The sequence below is a fragment of the Megascapheus bottae genome, chromosome 2, assembly GCF_031878675.1.
Source record: "Megascapheus bottae isolate mThoBot1 chromosome 2, mThoBot2.hap1, whole genome shotgun sequence".
NCBI classification, from domain to species: Eukaryota; Metazoa; Chordata; class Mammalia; order Rodentia; family Geomyidae; genus Megascapheus; species Megascapheus bottae.
Genome location: NC_143510.1, coordinates 53,737,211 through 53,753,720, shown reverse-complemented (window position 1 = coordinate 53,753,720; position 16,510 = coordinate 53,737,211). Strand labels below are relative to the sequence as shown.

Genomic DNA, 16,510 nt, shown 5'->3' with positions numbered 1-16,510 from the left:
ATAATCCAGAAATGGAGTTGCTAGGACAAAGGGTATATGTATGTTTAGATTTAGTATTTCCATTTTCCCCAAGTGTTATTAATGTATTCTCTGGCCAACAAGGTATGAGAATTCTGGTTGTGCTGTTTTTTTTTTTTTTTTTTTTTTTTTTTTTGCCAGTCCTGGGCTTGAGCTCAGGGCCTGAGCACTGTCCTTGGACTTTCTCAAGGCTAGAGCTCTACCACTTGAGCCTCAGCACCACTTCTGGCTTTTTTCTATGTATGTGGTACCAAGGAATCGAACCCGGGTCCTCATGCATGCTAGGCAAGCACTTTAACCACTAGGCCAAACTCCCGGCCCCTGTACTGTGTTTTTTACTATATTTAATATTGTCAGTCCTTTCAATTTTATGTAGTGTATTGGTGTAGTTTTTATAATTTTTTTTTCCAGTCCTAGAGCTTGAACTTAGGGCCTGAGCATTCAGGTTTTCTTAGGACTAGCACTCTACCCTTGAGCCATAGCATCACTTCCGGCTTTTTCTATTTGTGTGGTACCCAGGAATCAAACCTAGGGCTTTGTGCATGCTTGGGAAGCATTCTATCACTAGGTCACAATACAGCTCCCTGTTTTTTTTTTGTTTGTTTTTTTTTTTTTCCAGTCCTGGGCTTGGGCTCAGGGCCTGAGCCCTGTCCTAGGACTTTCTCAAGGCTAGCACTCTACCACTTGAGCCTCAGCACCACTTCCGGCTTTTTGCTATGTATGTGGTACTGAGGAATCGAACCTGGGTCTTCGTGCATGCTAGGCAAGCACTCTACCACTAGGCCAAACTCCCGGCCCTGTTTTTTTTTTTTTTTTTTTTTTTGTCAGTGTGGGACTTGAACTCTGGGCCTAGGTGTTGTCCCTGAGCTCTCTAGCTCAAGGCTACCACCCTACCCCTTGAGTCAGTGCCACTTCTGGTTTTCTAGTGGTTAATTGGAAATAAGAGTCTCACAGACTTTAGTTCCCGGGCTGGCTTTGAACTTCAATCCTCATCTCAGCCTCCTGAGTAGCTAGGGTTACAGGAGTGAGCCACCACACTCAGCTCCCTGTGTTTTTGTAATTTTTTTTTTTTTTTAATTTAGAGTACTAGCCTTGAGGAAAGCCCAAGGACATTGCTCAGGCCCTCAGTTCAAGCCCCAGGACTGTCAATTAACAAGTCACAGCACCATTTCTGGCTTTTCTGTGTATGTGGTACCAAGGAATTGAACCCAGGGCTTTATGCATGTTATGCAAGCATTCTACCAGTAGGCTATGCTCCCAGCCCCATTTTTGTAATTTTAACTTTCATTTTCTGATGACATGATGTTGAATCAGTTTTTCATATGTACATTGGCCTTTTTTTCCCTTAAATGTGCTACCGACATTTAAGTTCAGTGTTCTGGCTTTTTTTCTGTGTATGTGGTACTGAGGAATTTAACCCAGGGCTTCATGCATGGTAGGCAAGCACTCTACCACTAAGCTACATTCCTAGTTCTCCAGTCACTTTTGATTTTTGATTTGGTTACTTTTGAGATAAAGTCTTGTTGCTGTTGTTTGTCTGGACTGGACTTGACTGGACTGGACTGTGATCCTTCTATTTGTGTTTCTTTTTTTCATATAATTTTTATTGTAATTAATAGAAGGGTTACATTACATTTGCCAGATGGAAGGTGCATTACTTCACATACATTGATACCCTTTCTCATGTCTTGGTCCCCATTTCCCTCCCCCCCCACCTCACTATTTGTGTTTCTTATTGTAGCTGGAATGGCAAAGAAGTATACCAGTATACCCAACTTTTTCGTTGTGACGCAGTCTTGTAACCTTTTTGGAAGGAATCTTCCAAATCTCAGTCGTTTGAGTAGTTTCAGGAGTGAGCCTTGTTTATATATTGATCTTTTTAATACTATCTTTTGAGTTTCATCTGTATGAAGTTTTTTCCCCCTTATTATTATTTAAGATTGTCTTTTTTTTTTTCTTGCCAGTCCTGGGGCTTGAACTCTAGACTTGGATGCTGTCCCTGGGCTCCTTTTGCTCAACACTGGCATTCTACCACTTAAGCCACAGTTCTTCTACCAGCTTTGTGTGTGTGTGTGTGTGTGTGTGTGTGTGTGTGTGTGTGTGTGTGTGTGTGATAATTAGAGATAAGAGTCGCCTGGACTTTCTGCTCAGGCTGCAGATGTCAGCCTCCTGAATAGCTAAGATTACAGGTGTGAGCCACTGGCACCTGACATCTTTTTCTTACTGATGGTTAGAATTCTTTGTGTATTTTGCATCTGAGTTCTTTGTTGGATACATATGTTTACATGTATCTTCCAGTGATATTTATGAGATGGACAGATATAGGGACAAATTAATAAGCCTTAGTATTTTGCTAGAATTTTCTAGTGTATGTCTTAAATGGATGTAGCTTGTGCACTATTTTTATATACTTTAATTGTATTAGAGGCCTATTTTCAATTGGTTGTGTGATGTTTTTAGTTTATCTTAGCCTTGTATTTCTGTTAACTATTTCAGTGGAATAAAGCACTCCAAAATTTAGTGGCTTAAAACAATTAGTTTCTTATAGTTTAAATGGATTGGCAATTTGGGTTGGACTCATTTGGTGCAACTTGTCTTTTTTTCCACAGGATGTTGATGTTGGCTGAATTTGCTTATGTGTTTGTGACCAGATATCTTGTGAGTTACAGGCTGTGTAGACATTCATGTCTAGTACAGTGCTGAAACTGTAACTAGGTTGCTGTGATCTCTCCTTCAGGCTAATTTGCCCCTTTTGCATGATGGCTAGGTCCGAGAAGGGTAAGGGTGCAAGTTGCAAGACTTCTTTGATGCCTGGACTCAGAAGGCACTATTATTTATTCTGCCTTCCTGTTCAAAGCATCATAAAACAAAATCAACTTTAAGTGATAGGGAAATGAGTTCTGTTTGTTGAACCCAGGGCCTGGGTACTCTCCCTAAGCTTCTTCTGGCTCAATGCTAACATTCTACCACTTGAGTCACAGCTCCCCTTCTGGCTTTTCTAGTAGTTTGTTGGCGGTAAGAGTCTCAAGGAATTCCTTGCCCTTGCTGGCTTTGAACCATGATCGTCAGATCTCAGCATCCTTAGTAGCTAGTATTGCAGGTGTGAGCCATCAGCCCCAGTAAGTTCTATTTGATGAAAATTACTACAGAAAAAATTGTAGCCAACACAAATAATTGTGGCCAGGTTAAAAGTGGGTGTGATTTTTTTTTTCTTGTTCTTCTTTTTCCCTTTTTCCTTTCTTTCTTTGAAATAGGGTCTGATTAAGTTCAACTTGGAGACCTCCTGATTTACCCTCCACAGTGCTGGGGTTATAAGATGTACACCACCATGTCCACTCTTTTCTTTTTACTTTTTTATTCCTGTTAAAGGAATACATTATTGACTTGTTCTTTTTTTTTTTTTTCCTTTTCTTTTCTGGTACCGGGGTTTGCTTTCAAGGATTCAATTCTTGGCTCTTGGCTTGCTTGCTCATGGCTGGCACTCTATTACTTAAGCCATGCCTCCAGCCCACATTTTTGCTGGTTAGTTAGAGATAGAGTCTCTCAGAATTTTTTTTCCCCTTCTTGGACTGACTTCCAGTCTTAGACTCCTGAGTAGGTAGAATTAAAGGCAGGAGTCACTAGTGCCCAGCAACTTAATCTTCTTTTTGAAGTTAATTTAGAACAAAATTTACTTGGTTAGAGATGTTATCTGTGATTACTTAATGTGGCCAGGCATTGATATTTTCATTTCCTGACTTTGCTAGTGTTGTCTATCTTATTGTACTAATACCACACATCTGTTAATGCCGAAAAGATTAGCTTCTTCCCTAGGAGGTTGGTTTTGATCTTTTTTCTTTTCTTTTTGCTTGAACTCAGGACCTGAGCCACTGTCCTTGGGTTTCCCCAAGGCTAGCACTATACCACTTGAGCCACAGCACCACTTCCAGCTTTTTTCTATGTACATGGTACATAGAAATTGAACCTGGGTCTTCCTGTATGCTCAGCAAGCACTTTACCACTGGGCCAAACTCTTGGCCCAATTTTTTAAAAAAATTTTAATTTTTTAAAAAAATTGGTAATTACTGAGAATTAACCCTCTGGTCTTTTTACAGGCACTCTTCCCAGCCCTTCTGTGAGCCTAAAATAATTTTTTCTTTTTGGTCAGATCCAAGAAAGGAAAGGGTTTGTTGTTGTTGTTGTTTAGAGAAGGTGTCCAGTTTTAGTTGTCTTGAGCAGACAGTTTTTATATGTATTTATATGTGAGATAAAGAAACTTGGGCAAGGCTGAGTTGTCTATGTCCTGTCAGCCTATCAGGATGAGTCAGCAGAAGTCTTAGGAGAGGTGACAATGTCAGCACCATCAGCCCTTTGTCCTGAGTTTATTGGACCTCTCATTACAGGAGCTGTTATAGCTTTACTTTAAGGAAAGTTAAGAGTCACTGTTCAAGTTTCAGCTGACTTTTAAAATTATTTATTTTGGAGGAGGAAGGTAACTTTTAGAATTCATTGTAAGTGACATCTTTTTTTAGATTATAGTCATTTTGATGTACCTAAATGTTAGAGTTGTTAAGCTCTTTAAAACTTGTCTTTGAGTGACTAGAGAGGCTAGTCTCCTAGAGCTTCTCCAAGTAAGCTTAATTCATTGACTTGGTTCTCAGACATACATGTTTATTAGCAATAGTTTCTGATTTATCTATTGCCCCAATCACGGATAATTTGATAGGAATAGACATTTTATTGACAAATGGAGGTTGACTGCTAACTAAAGCTAATTATAGGTCTGTAGATCTACAAAGTACCTAATTTTACTGTGACAGTCATTATTAAAACTTTATAGAAAACTCCACTAGTCAAGATAGTTGAATTTTCTGCTCCTACAAGGTTATCTTCAAGGCATTTTGACAAAGAGTAGAACTCTTAGCAACAGTGATTATCTCAGAATTGTTTGCAACTTTCGAGTCAGTTAAGCCCACTCTTCTATGCAGTGATGGTAGCTAGACCTTTGACAGTTACTTAAGCCCGAGATTATTGAATTTGGACCGCACAGAACTATAAAACAGCTGACAGATATGATTGCCATTCTATTTTCCCAGAAGACAAATTTTATCTTCAGAGAAAGGGAGATTCTTGAGAGTACAAGGCAGATGGTTAAGATGGAGAATACAGGGTTGACAAGTTGGCCATCTTGGTCTTTTTTGTTGTTGTTGTTGTTATTTTTTTGGGGGGGGGGGTCTGGAGATTGAACCCTGGGCTTGGGCACTGTCCCTGAGCATTTATCTATCTATCTATCTATCTATCTATCTATCTATCTATCTATCTATCTATGCCAGCGTCCCTGAGCATTTATTTATTTATTTACTTCTCAAGGCTAGAGCTCTACCACTTGAGCCATTGCATCACTTCCAGCATTTTCTATGTATGTGGTACCAAGTAATTGAACCCAGGTCTTTGTCCATGCTAGGGAAGCACTCTACCACCAGACCAAACTCCTGGCCCTGTCCCTGTACTTTTGTGCTTAAGGCTAGCATTCTATCACTTGAGCCATGGCTGTACTTCCAGCTTTTTGTGGTTAGTTGGAGATCAGAGTCTCACAGGCTTTCCTGCCTGGGCTGGCTTCCATGAGCCCCCAGAGTCTGGTTCAAGTTGGCTAGCTTATTGACTACACAAATAAGACTTACAAAACTTCAGAGACCTGCTTACCTCAGAGGAAGTACTTACTTTTGTAAATGAATTAGACAAATAGAAAACTATTTCATCATTTACTATTTAGCCTTTCAGGTATATGTGTAAATAATATTACACAGACTTCTGCTCTCAGAGTGCTTGTTAAATTTTTCTTTGTGAACACAGGCAATTTTCAAATATGTAATTACAGATTGTGATAAATGCTGTGAAGAAAATGTGGTGATATAATAGCAAAGGACTGGGGAAGAGGAGGTACCTCAAATTGGATGGTCAGAAAGACCTCACTGCAGTTAAAAATGAATGTTCTTTTTCTTTTTGTAGTACTGGATTTGAACTCAGGGCAGATAGGCACCCTACCAGAACCATATCCTAATCCTTTTTGCTTTAGTTATTATTTTAAAATAGGATCTCATTTATTCCCTGACCAGGCTTTGATCATGAGCCTTCCGTTTATACTTCCCATGTAGCTGGGATGACAGGTATGCATCATCATTCCTTGGTTTTTATTCCTTGAGATGTGGTCTTACCTGCTTTATGCCTCTACTGACCTCAAACTCTAATTCTCCTCAGGATTTCTGCTTCCTGAATAGCTAGGATTATTAGGAGTGAGCCACCACCTGAATAGGAGGCAGAAGGTAGACAAAAGGTCTTGTGGAAAGGATTTGGTTTGACATGTTCAAGAATAGACAAAGGACAGATTTTATAGAGTCTCGTAGTTGTTACATTGGATATGGGAAGTCATTGGTAAGAAGCAGTGAGTTGAATAAGAAAGCTAAATTATTTTTGATGTTGTTGTTTGTTTTAATTTGCTGGTCTAGCTTTGCAGAGTAGTTTATTGGGAATAAGAGTGTCTTCCACGTCTGGTATGGCTTTGAACCACAATCCTCAGATCAGCCTCCTGAGTAGCTACTATTACAGGCATGAACCACTGGCATTTGGCTGACTTAAACTTTTATTTTATTAAAAAAAATGTATTTATTGCCAGTCCTGGGGCTTGAACTCAAAGCCTGGGCACTGCCCCTGAGCTTCTCTTGCTCTAGGCTGACACTCTTACCATTTGATCTACAACACCACTTTATGCGTGGTGAGCAAGCACTCTACCACTAAGCCACACTCCCAGCCCCTTTAAACTTTTAAAAGATCACTCATGCATCTCTGGAGAACTCATTGTAGAGTTCTAAGTTGGAAGAGTCATGGTTGATGCATTTTTATTAAAATCTTCAAGTTAATTGTGGAGGTTTGAGAATGGAAAGGAATTGAGCTTTAAGGTATTCTACTTTTATTTATAAAATCTTATAGTTGGGAAAGAAATCTTACAATAGGGACTGTTGAACATTTTGAATTATGCTGCTTTGGACTGAATCAGAATTGGAGAGCCACCTTTGGCGTGTGAAGGATCTCACTCAGTAAGATGCCACTGAGCTCACTTAAAAATCAGTATGTAGTTCAACAGATACAGAAGATTGTCCCCTAAAAGTAAGTTTACATTCCCCATTTCATCATCTCCATGGAGAAATGTCTGCTTCTGCTCTGCCTGTTGAAGATGGGCTTATCTGTGTGGCTTGCTTCATCCATTGGCATGCTAGCAGGAGTCAGTCCATTTGTGCTGCTGTACCCCCAAACTGGTCCTTTATTAAAATAAATGAAACTATTTAACTCACACACAAAAAAATCAGTATGTAGGTCTAGCACGATGGCTCAAGCCTGTAATCCTAGCTACGCTGGAGGCTGAGATCTGAGGATCAGTGTTGAAAGCCAGCCCAGGCACAAAAGGACCTGAGACTCTTATCTCCAATTAAACTCTAGAAAAGGGAAGTGAGACTTGGCTCAAGGGTAGGGTGGTAGCCTTGAGCTGAAGAGCTCTAGGACACTGTTCAGGCCCAGGGGTAGGGTGGTAGCCTTGAGCTACTGAGCTCAGGAACAGTGCCCAGGTCGAGTTCAAGCCCCATGACCCACAAAAAATAAAATAAAAAATTAGTTTCTAGGCATGGCTTGAGGGCTAGTGGGGAAAGGCTACTAAGAATTTCTTTGCATAGAGAGCACAAGGCATTTCATGGGAAGAAGTGTTAGTGTTTTAGAATGAAGGCTGGTGGTGAGAAGAAGGACTGTGTCCTCTGACCATGCCCAACCTTAATCAGTTATATCCTAATGTCAAAACCCTGATGTGCAGGAATGATAAAGAATCCAGAAGAGTGTTTTTGTGGAAATCTTATAAGATATTGAGGGGGCAGACTTTAGTGATGTGATATTTGTGGAATATGAATATTGTAGAGTTATGAGACAGAATGGTGTGTTAGGGGATATTCACCTTCAGAATGGGACAGTAAGGAGATACTAAATTATGTCTTCTGTTTCTGGCTTCTCTTCTGTTTTCACTTAAGATTCTAGATTGACTTGTTCAGTTTGGGACTAAAAAAAAAAAAAGAAACAGTGGGTAAAAAGCAGCTGAAGAATTTCAGATCTGTGTTTGGCTGATTTATATTACAAAGCAAATGAAGGTCTGCTTACTTTAAGAGAGGATTTATGGGATAAAGAGCCAAATTTTAAATTGTGCATTGAAAGTACTGATGGCTGTACAGAGGGTTGGAGGCAGGCAGGTTATGCAAAACAAAATCCCCCAAAGCAAGCAAAAGAAATCAGGATTAAAAGGGGCTTTTATGGAATTTGAATTAGATCTCTATTTTCTAGTTTCAGTATACTGATTTAAAATGACTTTTAACTTTTTTTTTTTTTTTTTGAGGTTAAAGTTGTTTCTTATATGTGATGCCATTCCAGCCCTGGACTCATGGAGGCTGAGCATTTGTTCAGGTAATGATAGGTTACATTTTGTGTGCCAAGAAATAAATTAAGTGCTATATCTACATTATAATATAATCTTCATAATCTTCACACAACTACACAACTACATGGGGGTTTGGTCTTATCCTATTCACTTAATAGATGAAGAAATGGACATTTAGGAGCTATACCAAGATTCAGTTTATGGTAAAACACTTGCCTAACAAACACTAGCACTTATCCCCCCCCCCCCAAAAAAAAAAGAAAGAAAGAAAAGAAAAATTGAGTTCAAATTCAGCTGAATTAATAATAAAGCCTTTTGTAGTAGTTGCAGTGAGAGATGCTTAGTAGCTTGGGTTAGATGCTGTCAATTGTTCACTTACCATAAGTATGACTATAAAGTAGTTATGATCCTTTGAACCATGATCCTTTGAATCTAAGACTCCTGAGTAGCTAGGATTAATGAGCCACTGGTGCCTGGCTGTTAAGTGGTTTTAACTTACTAAACTTGGCCACAAATTGCATAACTTTTTCCCAGTACTGAATGCAGTATACTGTTTTTTTTTTTTTTTTTGGTGGGTCGTGGGGCTTGAACTTGCCTGAGCGCTGTCCTTGAGCTCTTCAGCTCAAGGCTACTGCCCTACTCTTTCGCCTGGGTGGTGTCCCTGAGCTCTTCTTTTTTTTTTTTTGCCAGTCCTGGGCTTGAGCTCAGGGCCTGAGCACTGTCCTTGGACTTTCTCAAGGCTAGAGCTCTACCACTTGAGCCTCAGCACCATTTCTGGCTTTTTTCTATGTATGTGGTACTGAGGAATCGAACCCGGGTCTTCATGCATGCTAGGCAAGCACTTTAACCACTAGGCCAAACTCCTGGCCCCATGTCCCTGAGCTCTTGCTCAAGGCTACCACCCCACTCTTGAGCCAAGTTCCTTTTCTAGAGGTTAATTGGACTTAGAGTCTCAGGTCCTTTTGTGCCCAGGCTGGCTCTGAACCTTAATCCTCAGATCTCAAGCTCCTGAGTAGCTAGGATTACAGGTGTGAGCCATTGCACCCGGCTACTTTTTTTTGTAGCTTGAGATGGAGTCTCACTACACATCTTAAACTGGCCTGGAGATAAAATTTCTTCAGTTTAGGCCTCTCAGTGTGATCTTTGGGGAGCTGGGAATGCTTGCCTAGCATGCTTGAAGCCGTGGGTTCAGTTCCTCAGTATCACATAAACAGAAAAATCTGGAAGTGGTGCTGTGGCTCAAGTGGTAGAGCTCTAGCCTTGAGCACAGAGAGTCCCAAGAACAGAGCCCAGGCTCTGAGTTCAAGCCTTGGGGTGGGTTTGGGGAGGGGGTACATGCGCGCACACACACACATAAAATATGAGTTAATTTTTTTTTTTTTTTGCCAGTCCTGACCTTAAGCTCAGGGCTTGAGCACTGTCCTTGGATTTTTCTCAAGGCTAGAACTCTACCACTTGAGCCTCTGCACCACTTCTGGCTTTTTTCTATGTATGTGGTACCGAGAAGTCGAACCTGGGTCTTTTTGCATGCTAGGCAAGTACTGGACCACTAGGCCAAACTCCTGGCCCCTCTTTTTATTTATTTATTTTTATTAAAGAATTTATTAACATTGATTTTTACATCGTATTTCAAATGTCATGTTTAATAAACATGTATTCAAGAAGGGAATCTCTATATACAATCTTCAAAAACTACTAAAAAAGCTGGAAAAATTAAATAAATTAATTAAAAAATCTGGAAGTGACACTGTGCCTCAAGTGGTAGAGTGCTAGCTATGAGCATAAAAGCTCAGGGACAGCATCCAAGCCCTAAGGTCAAACCTGGGGACTAGTTACATATACACAAAAAGCTAGAAGTAGATGTTTGGTTCCAGTGGTAAAATGTCAGCTTGAACCTCTGAGTTCAAGCCTCAGTAATCAGCATTCCCCCCCTCCCCCCCCCCCCCCCCCCCCCCCCGTCCCCCAAGTGTAGCTAAGACATAAAGATACTTTGGTTGTTCAGTGCCATTTGAAGCCCTGGAAGTTTGCTGATGAATTTGTAGTTGAAGATTTAGAGCTAGAAATAGGTCTGTTATCATAGCATAAGATGATGGTGCAAACTTTTTTTTTTTTTTTTTTTTTTGCCAGTCCTGGGCTTGCGCTCAGGGCCTGAACATTGTCCTTGGACTTTCTCAAGACTAGAGCTCTATCTCTTGAGCCTCAGCACCACTTCCGGCTTTTTTCCATGTATGTGGTACCAAAGAATCGAACCTTGGTCTTCGTGCATGCTAGGCAAGCACTCTACCACTAGGCCAAACTTCTGGCCCCAAACATTTTTTTTAACTGACAACTTATACATGATAATATAGTCTTATTCAGGGTTGTCCTCAGATACACTGCTAAATTGTGATTTATTATTTTCTTTCAGAAGAGTAGTTATATTTATTTTAAAAAATGACAATTTCTACATTTGAAAGGGTAAAGATGGGGGCCGGGAGTTTGGCCTAGTGGTTAAAGTGCTTGCCTAGCATGCATGAAGACCCGGGTTCGATTCCACGGTACCATATATAGAAAAAAGCCGGAAGTGGTGCTGAGGCTCAAGTGGTAGAGCTCTAGCCTTGAGAAAGTCCAAGGACAGTGCTCAGGCCCTGAGCTCAAGCCCAGGACTGGCAAAAAAAAAAAAAAAAAAAGAAAGGGTAAAGAGGAACAGTTGAATCCTTTCTAAGAGCATCTCATTATGGAATTCTTCCCCCCCCCCCCCCCCCCCGCATTCTATTCTCTCTCTCTCTCTCTCTCTCTCTCTTTTTTTTTTTTTTTACCAGTCCTGGGGACTGAACTCAGGGCCTGAGCACTGTCCTTGGGCTTTCCTCAAGGTTAGTATTCTGCCACTTGAGCCACAGAACCAATTCTGGCCTTTTCTATGTATGTGGTACCCAGGAATCGAACCCACCCAGGTCTTCGTGCATGCTAGCCAAGCACTCTACTGCTAGGCTAAAATCCCGGTGCGCCCCCTCCCCCCCCATTCTCTTTTTATCAGTCCTGAAGCTTAAATTCAGGGCCTGGCATTGTCCCTGAGTTTTTGTGCTCATGGCTAGTGCCCTACACTTGAGCCACTGCTTCACTTAAGGTATTTTTGGTGATTAACTGGAGGTGAGTCTTACAGACTTTCCTGCTTGGGGTAGCTTTGAAACAAGATCCTCCAAGCTCAGCCTCCTAAGTAGCTGGGATTACAGGTGTGAGCCACTGGTACCCAGCTAGGAATGTTATTTTAATCCTTATTGTTTAAAGCTTATCATAGTTTCATGATGTAAAAGTCATCATGCTTTATGATGTTACCACAGGACCATCTACAGTGTCTATAATATGTGAAGAAATACTTCTTTCCAGTTATTTCCTGCAACTAGGTCACATTTCAGTAACTGGGTGATTTGGGGCTCTTGAAGTCTTCTGCTAAAACTTCTTTTGATTGTTCGTATTTTTATCAGTAAGGAGGTTTTTTTTGGGTTTTTTTTTTTTTGCTTTTAATTTTAGTCTTTTATTGCATTGCTGATGTACCCAGCATGTTTAAGCTTTTTTTTTTTTTGACATGTCCTATTATGATCCATTGTGAGTAGTTACTCACTGATTATTCATTGGATGAATGATTGGCCCTTCTTTGAATTGTTTCAATTAGTTCCTTGTATTTTGTTCAGTACCTTGTTTTCTTTATCTATCTATTTTGGTCGTTTTCTTGTTTTCATTTCCTTTGGAAGGCAAATGAAAAAGGCAAAGGAGATGAACCTGAAATCACTTTATTGTTTATGAGTAATTCTGATAAGAAACAAGTATTATATAATAAAAACTGAAAAACACTTTGGTAAAATGATATTTTGGAGTTAATGCTGGATTTTATTTTTCTATTCTATTTCTGCTTGGCATTGCTAGTGTTAGGTTGGGTGTTTACTTCTCTTCAAAGCCTGGCCCACATTTTGTCTCTTTAATATAACGTTACTGATATCTGTTTTTTTTTTTTTTAATTTTTAACCTCTCATTTCTGTGGGCGTCTTTTCCTAGTCTCTTAAATGTGTCACTTGTCATCTGCTCTTCTTCCAACCTATTTTTCCCTGCCTCTGTTCTCATCATGAATTCTGTCTTTGAAATCATTTCAACTACTCTTAGCATGATAAAATATTAATGCCATGTGATAACCCTAAAATACCAGAAGAGGATGCTGTTTTAAGACTACATCGTGAGACACTCTGTTTCACAAAACACAAAGCCCAAACAACAACAATAAAACAACAAAAAACAACAAACAAAAATATACCTAAAGGCTAGGGACAGGTCTCAAGTAAAGAACACCTGCCCAATGAGGGAGCCCACTCATTCAAAACTCAAGTATTACTAAACAACAATGAATTTTCATGTGGGTATACTGTAAGTACTATAAACATAGAGATAAAAACTGACACCTCAGGTGACAAAAGATGGATTGCATTTCTCAGGGCAAGTCTGGGTAAAGGTAGCAAGACTATGTCTCAAAAGCAGATTAAAAAAAAAAATAGTAGAGGTACAGCTCAAGTAGCAGAGTGCTTACCTAGCATTCATGAGGCATTTAGTTCAAGCCCATTATTGGAAAGCAAAAAAATAAAAATTGGAAAGCAAAAAAAATAAAAATAATAAAGAATTTTTACAACATTAAATAAGATGACAGCTTGTATGGAACTCTGAGTTTGATCTTAGTACAGTATGGGAAGGGAAAAGAGGAGCCCATTTTACTTAGAAATAGGGCCTTGTCAAGGCTTGTATGTGTCTGTTTCTGTCTGTGTCTGTGTCTGTGTTGTCTGTGCTGTCCTAGGACTTGAACTCAGGGCCTGGGCACTGTCCTTGAGCATTTTTTTTTTTGTCTTAAGGTTAGTGCTCTACAATTTTAGCCACAGTTCCCTAAAGGCCTAATTTTTTTTTTGAGGTAGGGGGCATAGTTTATTGGAGATAGTCTCATAGACATTCCTGCGCAGGCTGGGTTTCAATTGAGATACTCAGATCTCAATCTCCTGATTAGCTAGTATTATAGGCATAAACTATCCAGGGCCTGACTTGTAAAGCTTTTGCTTATTAATAAGATTTCTCAGATCTGCCTTTTCATTTAAATTAGTTGAAACCTCCCTTCCCTCCCCTCCCTTCCCCTTCCCTTCCTTCTCCTTCCCTCCCCTCCCCTGCCCTCTCCTGCCCTCCCTGTCTCTCTGTCTGTCCATCCATCCATCCATCCGTCCATCCATCCGTCTGTCCTTGGGCTTGAATTCAGGGCCTGAGCACTATCTTTGGGCTTTTTCAAGGCTAGCACTCTATCACTTGAGCCACAGCACCACTTCTTCCTTTTTCTGTGTATGTGGTACCAAGGAATTGAGCCTGGGTTTTCATGCGTGCTAGACAAGCACTCTACCACCAAGCCAAACTCCCACCCTTTATTTGAAACTTTATATGGAGCTTCTGGAAAACTCTGTACCATGCATCTGTGAAAACATGAGAGTGAAAAGAACAAAGTCATTTAATATTATGAATTTCTTTTTTTTGTGTGCCAGTCCTGGGGCTTGTACTCAGTGCCTGAGCACTGCCCTTGGGCTTTCTTTTCTCATGGTTAGAGCTCTACCACTTGAGCCATGCACCACTTCCAGCTTTTTCTATGTATGTGGTACTGAGGAATTGAACCTGGGTCTTTGTGCATGCTAGGTAAGCATTCTACCACTAAGCCAAACTCTTGGCTCTATTATGCCTTTTTAAAAATACTCATTCTAGGGCCTGGCTCAAGGCCTGGGCGCTGCCTCTAAGCTCTTTGGTTCAACTAGTGTTCTACCACTTGAGCCACAGTACCACTTCTAGATTTTTGGTAGTTTCTTGGAGATAAAAGAGTCTCACTGATCTCTTCTACCCAGGCTGGCTTTGAGCTGCAATCTTCAGATCTCAGCTTCCTATGTAGCTAGCTGATGACAGGTGTAAGCTATCAGTGCATGGTAGAAAATGTTTATTTTGTTTGTGTCTGTTCTGGGGCTTGATCTGGACATTGTTGTCCCTGAGCTTATGCCGGGGCCAACCGGCAGCAAACCAGGGTTCGCAGATTGGGGTTCCTGAAATCGGGGGCAAGGACTAGCAAGAAATAGAAGAGAGACAGACACACCGGTCCGGGATGTCCGCAGTCCAGGTAAAGACTGCCGCGTTTATTTTTCACTCCCGCTTCTTCCCTCCTCCAGACCCAGGGAACCTCCAGGTGTTACATTCATATGGTAATTCTCAGGTCATTTACATAGAATAGGGCCAGAAAACAATAAGACAATAAAGCCATCGTCTGATGCAAGTCAAGGTACAGTTTGATTCCACTCTGGCTCCCAACAAGCTTATTTGCTCAAAGCTTTCTGTGGATCACTTGTGTTCAGTGTTTTTAGTGTTTAATTGGAGAGAAAAGTTTCTGGAACATTCCTGCTTGGGTTGGCTTAGAACTTTGATCCTCAGATCTCAGCCATCTGAGTCTCTAGGATTACAATGAGCTACCAGCACGTGTCTCTCCTCTCCATATTCCTCCCCCCACCTTTTTTGGGGGGGAGGCAATAATACTGGAACTTGAACTTAGTTTCTGGGCTTTGTCCCATAGCATTGTCCTGTACCTTTTTGGTGCAAGACTGAAACTATAATTCCACTTCAGGTTTTTTTTGATAGTTAATTGGAGATAGGAGTTTCACAAACTTTCTGTCTAGCTTTAACTTTGAACCTTGATTCTCAGATCTCAGATTCTTTTTTTTTTTTTTTTTTTGGCCAGTCCTGGTGCTTGAACTCAGGGCCTGGGCACTGCTCCTGAGCTTCTTTTGCTCAAATCTAGCACTGTACCACTTAAGCCACAGCACCACTTTTGATCTTTTTGAAGTGGTTAATTGGGGATGAGAGTCTCATGGCCTTGCCTGCCTGGGCTGACTTTGAACTGTGACCTTCAGATCTCAGCCTCTTGAGTAGCTAGGATTATAGGTGTGAGCCACTGGCACCCAGCTTGTGTCCCGTCCTCTCCCCTCCCCTTTCCTCTCCTCCTCTCCCCTGACTTACGTAAGTAACTATATCACCTTTATAATAAAAATTAAAAAGAAAATACTTTCTAGTATTAGTAACTATAGAATTTAAGAATAGAAAAGGAACTGCATTTGATTCTATGCATAGTTGGTCATTGTACAGTTCATATTGAATGGCATGAGTGACCATGGTTTTCTTGTGAAGATAGGTGAAACTCTATTGATTTGTTTGTATGTTGCCTGTAGTTTCTACTGAGGATTTCTTTGATACCATTTCCTTTGCTTTGAGATTATGATTTCTTTTATATTTACAGTTATATATATTAGGCATTATTAAGAATTGTATTGCAGGGCATGATGGCTTATACTTATAATCCCAGAAGGATCCCAGTTGTAGTCCATCTAAGAGAAAAAAGAGAGTCAGACTGCCATGACAACCAATAAGTTAAGTGTGTGGGTGTTGAGGCTCTAAGACCCACCATCATGGGTAAAAAATATGAGCCCCTGTTTAAATAATAACTGATGTTGAATGGCTAGAACTCACTAGGTAATCCAAACTGCTTGTGAATTTATTAATCCTCACTGAGCCTCTGGAGTGCTAGGATTGCAGGCTTGTACCTCCTTGTCCAGTTTGAAGAATTCTCAAATAGGTTGAAATCTATATGTCTCCAACTATCCTCATCTAATTAGAGACTATTACTTCTGTTTGAGTTGGAGTTTAAATCTGTCAGAACCATAAACATGGTCCAAATACTTATTTCCTCCCTCCCCCCTCCAGTCCTGGAGCTTAAACTCAGGGCTGGGTAATGTCTCTGAGCTCTTTTGTTCAAGCCTATCACTACTGCTTTGTGCTACAGTTGCTACTTCCAGTTTTCTAGTTGTTAATCAGAGATGAGTCCCACAGATTTTCTATCCCCAGACTGGCTCAGCTTCCTGAGTTGCATCTGGCTAAACTACTTTTTTTTTTAGAAGTCTTTGGCCTTGAACTCAGGGCCTGAGCATTGTCCTTGGGCTTTCCTCAAGATTAGTGCTC

At 40.5% G+C, this 16,510-nt stretch overlaps 1 protein-coding gene across 4 annotated transcripts in view; it reads left to right on the top strand.

Moving 5' to 3' along the window:
* R3hdm2 (R3H domain containing 2) overlaps positions 1 to 16,510 on the top strand; it is a 124,312-nt gene that overhangs the window by 16,449 nt on the left and 91,353 nt on the right. For 3 of the 4 annotated variants that reach the window (XM_090327512.1, XM_090327515.1, XM_090327590.1), the window contains one exon: positions 8,426 to 8,493. The exons of the other annotated variant lie outside the window; for it this stretch is intronic. The gene's annotated coding sequence lies outside the window, so the exon portion shown is untranslated. The remainder of the gene's footprint in view (positions 1 to 8,425; positions 8,494 to 16,510) is intronic. 4 annotated transcript variants of the gene reach the window in all.